Here is a 10968-nt window from a genome sequence, read left to right as displayed (position 1 = left end):
ACTTTTTAGATTAAAGTTATAATAAATATACTACATAAAAATTGACCTGAGAATCAATTCAAAACACCTGCAAATGTTTCCTGATCCTTTAATCTCTCAGTCTGGTTCAGTTCACATAAACTTGTCCAAGATATTGTAATTTTTTTAGATGATCCTGTACATTTATCATACATACATCTATCGTGGTGAAACTATAATGGTGAGTCGCTTTAAAGGCTGCTGTTGCAAGGAATTGTGGGACGGCAATATCTCCTTTCCTTTCATAAAGGATGGTCCAGTGTAGCCTTTGCTAAAGGAACTAAGAAAGGAAGCATTTAAGAGCCTTTACTTAGCATTTAGAGAAATCAACCAACTTCTTTGATGGCGCCACTTAAACACCTCGGGGTCATTTCTGGACTTGGTTTCTGGTAACATACCGTAATGATGGTTTTTGATAGTGAACCTAACAGTAAAATGTTCCCTGATTTGTTCTTCAATCTTGCAAAATAGAACATCTGCTTTCAGTATTATTAAACTTGACTAAGACTCTGGCAGCAGCTGGTTAAGGTCAGAGAAAGATGGTGGTCTGGTTTATTACAGTAAAAGTGACTTACAAACACTAAACAGCACGAGGCGAGACAAAGGCCAGTTTGAAGAAAAGAGTCTGCTGCTGCTTTTTAAAGGCGTGAAGAGACTGAGGAACGTAAGTCTAAAGAAAGAGCGTTCCACAGTGTCGGAGCCAATACTTCTACTGTTTTCAGCATCTGACGCCGTCACTATGGAGTTTTGGTAAAAGCTGAAATGGAAGCGCAGAGAAGTGTGTAACACTCTGTCTCCTTAAGGCGGCGTTCCAGGTGAAATTTCCGACTGGGAACAAAATCCAACTTCATGTGTCAAATGCAGCATTACTGCCTGCTGTTCTGACCCTGCCTGCCTGTTTCAAGTAAAACTGACCTTTGTCTTTATATTGTCTGTCTCTGAGTCATGCGAACGGCTTCACCACTGCCAGTTTCCTTACTTTATTTGTGGCAATGATGTGTTTCATTGAAAAGAAGAAGTTAAAAGTGTGAAGAGCTATGGAGGTGTTAATTCGACTCTCAGAAGCGACTCAGTTGAGATGAGCGTTGTCCCACTTCCTCTTAGTTTGCTTTAATTATTTTAATAGCAGAACATAAAAAATAACCTGAACAGAAATATAGATGTTAAAATGACTGCATATCAAACAATAACAGCTGATACAGAAATAACAGTAAAAACTAATACATGTTTAACTACAACACAGCACTAGCACATTAAAGTGCCCGACAGCAAGTTCATCAAGCTAAATGTCCCATATATTATCATAAAATAATTCAAATAATAAAACATTTATCAGTTCTCAGTGTAAATTACCTGTAATGATATGAGCTGTAACTACACTGTGGTCTCTTATCTGTTTGGTTAGTTGACGGTGGCGTAGAGGTCGCTGGGATCAGCTGAGGCTCCAGCAGAAGAAGAGGAAGCTTTCACGCTGCTGTAGGTCACTGTGTTGTTGTCAGGTAGTCTCTGGTTACCAGGTAAATAAATCACAGAGAAATATTTCAGGTGTGTGTTAAAAAATAAAAATATATTAATAAAACAGTAAGCGTGTGTGTGTTAAAAATAAAAATATATTAAAAATAAAATAAAATAAATAAATAAAACAGTAAGCGTGTGTGTGTTAAAAATAAAAATATATTAAAATAAAATAAAATAAAACAGTAAGTGTGTGTATGTGTGTGTGTGTGTGTGTGTGTGTGTGTGTGTGTGTGTTTAAAAAACTAAAAATATATTAAAAATAAAATAAATACAAAAACAGTCAGCGTGTGTGTGTTTAAAAAATAATTAAAAATTAAATATATAAATAAAACAGTAATTGTGTGTGTGTGTGTGTGAATAAAAATATGTATATATATATATATATATATATATAAAAATGAAATTAAAATAAAATAAATAAATGAAACAGTAACGTCTGTGTGTTTTTCATTCTCCCATCACACCAGTTCTGCAACCTCAGTACCAGACAAGCACTTTAAGAGGAAGAACAGGGAAACAAACAAAGAGAGTAGAGGAAGACATGTTGTTGTTGAAAAGAATCTAAATAAGTTAATTTTCAGCAAGGATCCCTGACATTTCTTCATTTTATGTTGTAACCAATGCTTTGTTCCCGACACTTTCTGACACTTCCTTTAGAAATGATATGTTAAGTTCCTCTCATCTGATGGGATTCCTAGGAAATGCTAACCTTAAGGTTTAACTACTGACAATTGTTTTCCTTTTTATCAAATGCTTAAAACTAAGAACGGTATACCCGTTTGACAATTAAGGTCTGATTGTGGGAAGATATTTGATTACAATACGTGCAAATAGATTTTAGAATAGACATATTAAAAGACTCTCAGGAAACCGGAAACGAGCCCTCAGGGAAACAAAGGACTGCCCCTCTGGGAACCACGCCCCAACAAACAAAAGCAGCGACGCTCGCTCGCTCTCTTGCCCTCTTCGCTCTTCCCGTGCACTTCGGCATGCGCACAGCGTGCCCCGTCTCCCAGCAACGCCCTAAGAAGTTCGGCTCGGCTTGCCGCGAAAGCTCTTTGTTCGTTTCAAGCCACACACCCGAAGCGCCGCGACCTCGGCTTTTCCCTCGTTTCCAGCAACTTACTAGCTTTTTTTATTTCTTTTGTTTGTTAAAAGTTATCAGACCGTTAAGTTACACAATTTTAATTAAAGAACGACCAAGTTCTTTTAAGTTATTCCGTTGATCTACCTTACACTGCTCCCACCGAAGCCCGGACCCAGCCACGTGGGCCCGCCTTGCCAGCAGTAACCCAAAGGACATCCAAACCAGAACAGCCTAACTGCCAGGCCGAGGACGGTCAACACTGGACTGTTTTTCTTCATTCAGACACGGAGAACCTCCGGAAAATTCCCTAGCAGAGAGCCAGGAATCGGGCAGCTAGCGTGGGGACCCGTGCAACAGGCCAAGACAGGCCAGCAACACACAGTAAGGCAAACCAAGGCATTCTGTGATCAGTGATGTCCAATAGTCTGCTGATCCATTATCTTTAGTCCTTAAACTCATAGCCAAATTTAACTGAGTATCAGCAACTGCTTTCATTAGTTCTCTTTCTCCCTATGAATCAAATTCTTCCCCAAATTATTGATCAGCAGTATGAGATGCAGCCAACAGTAAAGATGTCAGAGGTCAGAGGTCACAGCATCCTGACAAAGATCCACCATCTACAAACACATACGACAAAGTCACTGATAACGAGACAAAGGAATATGTTTCTGCACTGAGCCAAACTAACACTGAAACAAACAAACTATATTAAGGCTCAAGTTCACAGTTTGTTCAGTCCGGTGTATTTGTGACAATGACGAGTTTCATCTCCTTAAAAGAAGAAAAAGAGGAAGTTGACGTGTGAAGATTGTTGGTTAAGATAAATGTTGTTTTCTTCAGAACGTGTCACCCAGTGCAGCAGTGAAGGTCACTGACTGGTTTTAATAGTACTTTTCGTGGGATTTGTTGAAAATAATAAAAATATTGCTAATCATCAGATTGTTCCTTTAATCAGTCAGGTGTCATTCTTCACTGTATAAAGTTGTTTTCCTGAGCTAAATGTGTCACTTTACTTAAAGCAAACAATTACGTGTTATAAGTTCTTATAATTAGTTCATATGGTATCATGTCCACCTGTAATATATTATACAGGGATAGATATTTTAACACTTAAAGCAAACAAAGACACGCTATATAACATTAAACATTACTATAAGTTATTATTCCATTTTATATCACTAAGTCTAAATGGTGACTAAAGTGTATTCATAAGGAGGCAGAGTCGGTGGTTATAATGTGTTATGGAACATGGTCGGAGATTGTTAAACTGCTGTTACTATTAGTTATAAAACATTAAATCAGAAGGTCATAATACGTTATGAACTTTGCTATAGCGCCTAATGCATGTTTGTAAGTGATTATAACAACTATTATAATGTCTTATGGATGCATTATATCGTGTTATAAATATATGCATAAGTCATTATAGCGATGACCTTCATAGAAAGTGATACAGTTCAGTGTTTAAGTTTTAGTTACATCTAGTGGGTAACTAAAACTCAGATGGTCATTCTTCTGACTTCAGTGTGTGTTCATGTGCTCTTAAGTCTGAATGTGGAATCAACAAATCTCATTTACACTGGAGACATGTGTCCCCACCACATTTTGAAATGGCTGATGTTGTTCTGAAAAATAGCTTGCACCAAGAAATGTGAACTAACAATAAAAATGCTTTGAGAAACGTTTATTTGCAATTTAAATATAGAAAAAACAAATGTGCATTGTCCAAAAATTGCAGCTGAATCTGCATCATATTCTGTTATATTTTTATACATTTACACCTTTAATTCTCCTAATTTCTTTTGTACTATTACAGCAGTGGTTTTAACTTTTATTACAGTTTTAATTAATTTAAATGGTCGGGGGGGCAGACGCCGTCACTATGAGTTTTGGTAAAAGCTGAACTGGAAGCGCAGAGAAGTGTGTAACACTCTGTCTCCTTAAGGGGGCGTTCAAGTTGGAATTTACGACTGGAAACTGGGAAAATCCAACTTCATGTGTCAAATGCAGCATTATTACCTGCTGTTCTGACTCTGCCTGCCTGGATCAAGTAAAACTGAACTTGGTCTTTATATTTCCTGTCTCTGACTCGTAGGAACGGCTTCACCACTGCCAGTTTCCTCTGAAACATGACAGTTAGAATAAACTATATTTAGATTCACACTGAGCCTCAAGTTCACACTTTGTATTTGTGACAATGACCCGTTTCACCACATGAAAGGAAGACGAAGAAGAAGAAGGTGCAAAGAGCTCTGGAGGTGTTAAACCTCTACAGAAATATAGATGTTAAAATGACTGCATTTCAAACAATAACAGCTGATACAGAAATAACAGTAAAAACTAATACATGTTTAACTACAACACAGCACTAGCACATTAAAGTGCCTGACAGCAAGTTCATCAAGCTAAATGTCCCATATATTATCATAAAATAATTCAAATAATAAAACATTTATCAGTTCTCAGTGTAAATTACCTGTAATGATATGAGCTGTAACTACACTGTGGTCTCTTATTTGTTTGGTTAGTTGACGGTGGCGTAGAGGTCGCTGGGATCAGCTGAGGCTCCAGCAGAAGAAGAGGAAGCTTTCACGCTGCTGTAGGTCACTGTGTTGTTGTCAGGTAGTCTCTGGTTACCAGGTAAATAAATCACAGAGAAATATTTCAGCTCTAAACTTACAGGTTATGTTAATCAGTGTGAACAAATGTTGGTCTGAATGTTCTCACCTCGAGCTCTGATGAGAAGAACAGTAATCACAGTAATTAGGAGGAGTTCAGCCACACGCATAACCAACATTATGTAGTCCAGAGCAGAACAATCTGCACGAGCTGTAGAACAGAAAAAAATCAAAAAACTAAATGAAACACTTAAAAGTTAGATTCATGTGTTTATTATGGGAGAGAAAGAGGCTGACAGGAAGACAGAGAGACTCCAGAGAAAGATGAGTTACTACCTTGTAGTTTTGTTGAAGTATCGTTGGTTGGAAGACAAAACACTGATCAGTCCTGGCTAAATAAGCTCTGAAGAGAGCTGCACAGGTGCAGCCCAATCAGCCTCCCTGCCTGCAGCCTCCTGCAGGAGAAGGAAGGGGTCGTAACATCCCCCCCTTAAGAACAAGGTTCTTTAAAAAACCTTGAATTTGGCATAGAGCAGTTAGCAGTACAATATACACTCATAACCATTCATGTTACAATATAATCAAGCTGATCCATAATTTATCAACACATTACCCATGTGCCATACTTTACTAATCAAGCTGCATTAATTCAAATTCAATTCAAATTAGCTTTATTGGCATGAATGTGTAACAACAATATTGCCAAAGCATCATACATAAACATAAGAACAATCAACCCCATACATTTCATTAAACAAGTAATTAAAGCGTAAAGCAATCAAAGCGCATATGTGTGTTAAAAAAATGAAGAATTAAAAATTAAAATAAATAAATAAATAAAACGGTAAGCTTGTGTGTGTGTGTGTGTGTGTGTGTGTGTGTGTGTGTTAAAAAAATATATATATAAATTAAATAAATGAAACAAGCACTTTAAGAGGAAGAACAGGGAAACAAACAATGAAAGAAGAGGAATAGGAAAAGAAACACATGGCATTAAAATGGCGTATGTCTAAATTGTATGGTTGAAGAAACAGCCTGTCTACTTTCAACACGGGGCATCATTCTTCCAATGACCGTTGGCACGACAATATCGGCAGGTGTCAGTTTTAAATGATGCACTACGCCCTCCATTACAGATAAAACCCTGGGCTACCTGAGCAGAAGACTCCCCCTATACCCATGCTAACTTCAACAATGACTATCTAGCCAACTCCCCCCTAGTCTTCGTGCAGCTAATTGTGGAGGGTACTTATGCACTCGAAACCAGTGGGGTGAAAAAGGGCAACCAGAAAGCCAGTGACCCCGTCACAGCCGCGGAGGTGCTCCCGAGCAAAGCTCTACCCACGTTCACCGCCACCTAAACCACCACACCACGAAGGGAAATCGCTGTTAAGCCTAACAGGGGAAAGTTCTCCTGCTCACACTAGAAAACCCAGCTAAGGTCCAACAAAACAAATTCAGCCAGCAGAGCTAAACCACTGACAAAAGGACCATGAACCTCTCTCCTACGGAGCTTTAACTGACCTAACCAAACCTGACATTTACCTCACAGACTGGTAAACAAATACCAAAATAGCTGGATGCTACACAAAACAAGCCGATCAACACCAAATAACAACAAGTTCCAGACGAGCCCCCACTTGTCACAAGCCAGCTCTTAGCCCGTGACAAAAAGGAGGTGAGACACAACAGGTTTGAACGCAAATGGTAGGATTTATAATAAAAGTAAAAGAAGGGTCAAATGATCACCAAAAATATGTTGTGTGGAAAAGTATGAATATCAGTTGTGTCAGCAGTGAATGGATGAGTGTGTGTGTGTGTGTGTGTGTGTGTGTGTGTGTGTGTGTGTGTGTGTGTGTGTGTGTGTGGTCAGGATAAACCAAAAAGACACAAAACAAACCCAGTCAGACGCTGACTTAGGAGGAGAGAGAACAAAAGACTGATCAGTCCTGGCTAAATAAGCTCTGAAGAGAGCTGCACAGGTGATTGCCCAATCAGCCTCCCTGCCTGCAGCCTCCTGCAGGAGAAGGAAGCAGGAAGGGGGAGGGGTCGTAACATCTCTCACCCACAGTGACTGACGGAGACCCCAAATTCTTGATCAGCAATATGAGATGCAGCCAACAGTAAAGAGGTCAGAGGTCAGAGGTCACCGCAGCCTGACAAAGATCCACCATCTACAAACACATACGACAAAGTCACTGATCACGAGACAAAGGAATATGTTTCTGCACTGAGCCAAACTAACACTGAAACAAACAAACTATATTAAGGCTCAAGTTCACAGTTTGTTCAGTCCGGTGTTTTGTGACAATGACGAGTTTCATCTCCTTAAAAGAAGAAGAAGAGGAAGTTGACGTGTGAAGATTGTTGGTTAAGATAAATGTTGTTTTCTTCAGAACGTGTCACCCAGTGCAGCAGTGAAGGTCACTGACTGGTTTTAATAGTACTTTTCGTGGGATTTGTTGACAGTCCTACTGGCTTGCTGCTAACTGATGGCTTCAGTAAACAAACACAGATGATTTCACAGTGTGAGATGCAGAGAACTTAAAGTTTGACTTGTTGCAGTTGATGAAACTTCCCTCGATCTAAAACAACTCAGTGTTCAGGAGCATTATATTATGTCCCAGTCAGGACCTGCACAATAACATTAATCAGCCCCTACTGGCCTGAAGGGGAAAATATCCAGATTCAATACTAACCTGACCAAAACACACATCTGTTTTTTTCATAGAAGACATTTTGACACAGCACAGCAGGAAAACAGATTTAAATTAAACAATTAATGATGGCTGGATTCCATTTAGCTGCTTCAGTTTCAGAGTCCTGACAATTAAACACGTCTGCTGTGAAAAAGATCTAAAGGCTCCAACAGTCGTCATGCAGAGCTGCTTCTGAACCGGTCTAACAACCAGACGTGTTTTAAAGCAGATAAAAACACTTAAGTTTTAGTTTCATCTAGTGGGTAACTAAAACTCAGATCGTCCCATTTCCCGAGTTGTGAAGTCATTCTTCTGAGTTTTTCTGTGTTCATGTGCTCTTAAGTCTGAATGTGGAATCAACATGTCATTTACACTGGGGACATGTGTCCCCACCACATTTTGAAATGGCTGATTTTGTCCACATCACTTTTTGAGAGCATTTGTTAATAATGTTCTGAAAAATAGCTTGCACCAAGAAATGTGAACTAACAAATAAAAATGCTTTGAGAAACGTTTATTTGCAATTTAAATATAGAAAAAACAAACGTGCATTGTCCAAAAATTGCAGCTAAATACTGCATCATATTCTGTTATTTATTTATACATTTACACCTTTAATTTCTTTTATACTATTACAGCAGTGGTTTTAACTTTTATTACAGTTTTATGCACAGCTCCTCTTCAGTTTATCTTTGATTTAATTAATTTAAATGGTCGGGGGGGCAGACGCCGTCACTATGAAGTTTTGGTAAAAGCTGAAATGGAAGCGCAGAGAAGTGTGTAACACTCTGTCTCCTTAAGGGGGCGTTCAAGTTGGAATTTACGACTGGAAACTGGGAAAATCCAACTTCATGTGTCAAATGCAGCATTATTACCTGCTGTTCTGACTCTGCCTGCCTGGATCAAGTAAAACTGAACTTGGTCTTTATATTTCCTGTCTCTGACTCGTAGGAACGGCTTCACCACTGCCAGTTTCCTCTGAAACATGACAGTTAGAATAAACTATATTTAGATTCACACTGAGCCTCAAGTTCACACTTTTTTTGTGACAATGACCGTTTCACCACATGAAAGGAAGACGAAGAAGAAGAAGGTGCAAAGAGCTCTGGAGGTGTTAAACCTCTACAGAAATATAGGTGTTAAAATGACTGCATATCAAACAATAACAGCTGATACAGAAATAACAGTAAAAACTAATACATGTTTAACTACAACACAGCACTAGCACATTAAAGTGCCTGACAGCAAGTTCATCAAGATAAATGTCCCATATATTATCATAAAATAATTCAAATAATAAAACATTTATCAGTTCTCAGTGTAAATTACCTGTAATGATATGAGCTGTAACTACACTGTGGTCTCTTATTTGTTTGGTTTGTTGACGGTGGCGTAGAGGTCGCTGGGATCAGCTGAGGCTCCAGCAGAAGAAGAGGAAGCTTTCACGCTGCTGTAGGTCACTGCATCATCTTCATCATCACCATCTTTACCCAGAACCTGGAAAAGAGACAAACAGCACAACACAGAAATTACACAACATTAAATGAGAGAAGTGTTTTCATTCACTGCCATCATCACTAGAACCAATCAGACAGCTTACCCGGCCTTTACTGTTGGTCTTCCTGGTGTAGCTGATGGAGGCGTAGGAAACACCATCTTCAGGATCAGCCTACACAGAGAAGACAACATAATGGCTGCTCAGTAACATGTGGACTTGATTGTGTTCTGGTCTGTTCTGGTGTCGTCCAGCTGCATCATCAGACTCCCCACTTCTTCTCTTGCAGAAACAACTTAGATTCAAGAGTCACTGTGTGTCTCATAGAGCTACATTTTGAACAACAAATCTAAAAACAGTGAGTGTAACTTTGTCCTGGGTGTAGTGTGAGATCTCACCGTGTCCTGACTGCTTTCTGGACTCACTGCAGGGTTTAAGCTCCGTCCCTGAAAACAACAAACAAACAGAGTCTACTTCCATGTGGTCAAACACTGGCTCTGTGAAGGCTGTTTAGATTTGGATGACTCTGTCAGAGAGCAGCTGATTCAGCTCTGTCATAACTGTAGAAACATTTGATTACTCAGCCGTAAAACTCACAGTGTTTTCATCCATCTGGGGTTTTTTTCCTGAAGAGACAAAAGAGAGTCGACTTTAGCTTCAACAATAAAAATCCAGGTTCATCAAAACTTCTTGTTTATAATATCTGTGGTTGCTCTCACCTTTAGTTTTCTTCCATATGATGAGAGCAACAACAATAACAATTAAGAGAGCTGCAACTCCCACAGACACAATGATGAGCCACAAATCTGGAAAGAGAATAAAAAAGGACATTTTTATCATTTTATCATTTTGTGTTTTGTGAAGATGTCTGACTGAATAAGAGAATATCTCCACCCACAGCTGAGTGGGTGTTGGAGGAAAAACACACACACAATAAATATATATATATATATATATATATATATATATATATATATATATATATACACACACACACACACACATATATATATATATATATATAATAGACAAATTTGAAAAAATACTAGAAAAATCTGCAACACCTGGCCTTACACTCACAGATCCTCAGGCCAACAGACACACAGTCACTCCAAACCAAATCATAATAAACAAAAGGAAAAATACATCACACATTGTACGTAAAACATTCAAACTTCAGTGTTATTTGGCCTTAAACAGAAGCTACACACCCAACAAACACACCCAACAAAAAACAGAGAACCTTGACCACGTACAGACTCAGTGATCAGAACCTGGCCATCGAGACGGCCGCCAGAGACAAACCTGGCTTCATAGAGAGGAAAAGATCTGCAACACGTGAAAAACGTAAAGAGAAAACTACTTTCCCAAATCAATAAATCAATAATCATTCTCTTGATCACTTCCTGTCAGAGCCGGCCCAGCCACTAAGCGACCTTTGCGGTGTCGAAGGGCCCCGTGGGGAGCAGAGGGCCCCGTGGGGAGCAGAGGGCCCCTACAGTCACTGCTTGTTAGTGGTAAACTAACATGAAA

At 39.0% G+C, this 10968-nt stretch overlaps 3 long non-coding RNA genes across 3 annotated transcripts; all 3 read right to left on the bottom strand.

Annotated features, from left to right (window-relative positions):
* Nucleotides 1-1412: 1412 nt before the first annotated feature.
* LOC119917879 lies at nt 1413-5147 on the bottom strand. The gene is made up of 2 exons (XR_005447353.1): nt 5100-5147; nt 1413-1524 (listed from the first exon to the last, which is right to left on the bottom strand). It is a non-coding gene; the product is annotated as an uncharacterized LOC119917879 (long non-coding RNA).
* Nucleotides 5148-5192: 45 nt separating this feature from the next.
* LOC119917874 lies at nt 5193-5861 on the bottom strand. The gene is made up of 3 exons (XR_005447348.1): nt 5578-5861; nt 5351-5452; nt 5193-5252 (listed from the first exon to the last, which is right to left on the bottom strand). It is a non-coding gene; the product is annotated as an uncharacterized LOC119917874 (long non-coding RNA).
* A 2641-nt stretch (nt 5862-8502) lies between these two features.
* Nucleotides 8503-9304, bottom strand: LOC119917880. The gene is made up of 2 exons (XR_005447354.1): nt 9270-9304; nt 8503-8918 (listed from the first exon to the last, which is right to left on the bottom strand). It is a non-coding gene; the product is annotated as an uncharacterized LOC119917880 (long non-coding RNA).
* Nucleotides 9305-10968: the final 1664 nt, after the last annotated feature.

Source organism: Micropterus salmoides, unplaced genomic scaffold (genome assembly GCF_014851395.1).
Source record: "Micropterus salmoides isolate LMB-PRFRI ecotype aquatic unplaced genomic scaffold, ASM1485139v1 Ms_hic_scaffold_2299, whole genome shotgun sequence".
Classification (NCBI taxonomy): domain Eukaryota; kingdom Metazoa; phylum Chordata; class Actinopteri; order Centrarchiformes; family Centrarchidae; genus Micropterus; species Micropterus salmoides.
Note: the sequence above shows the minus strand (reverse complement) of the source record. Positions and strands in the feature narration are given on the sequence as shown.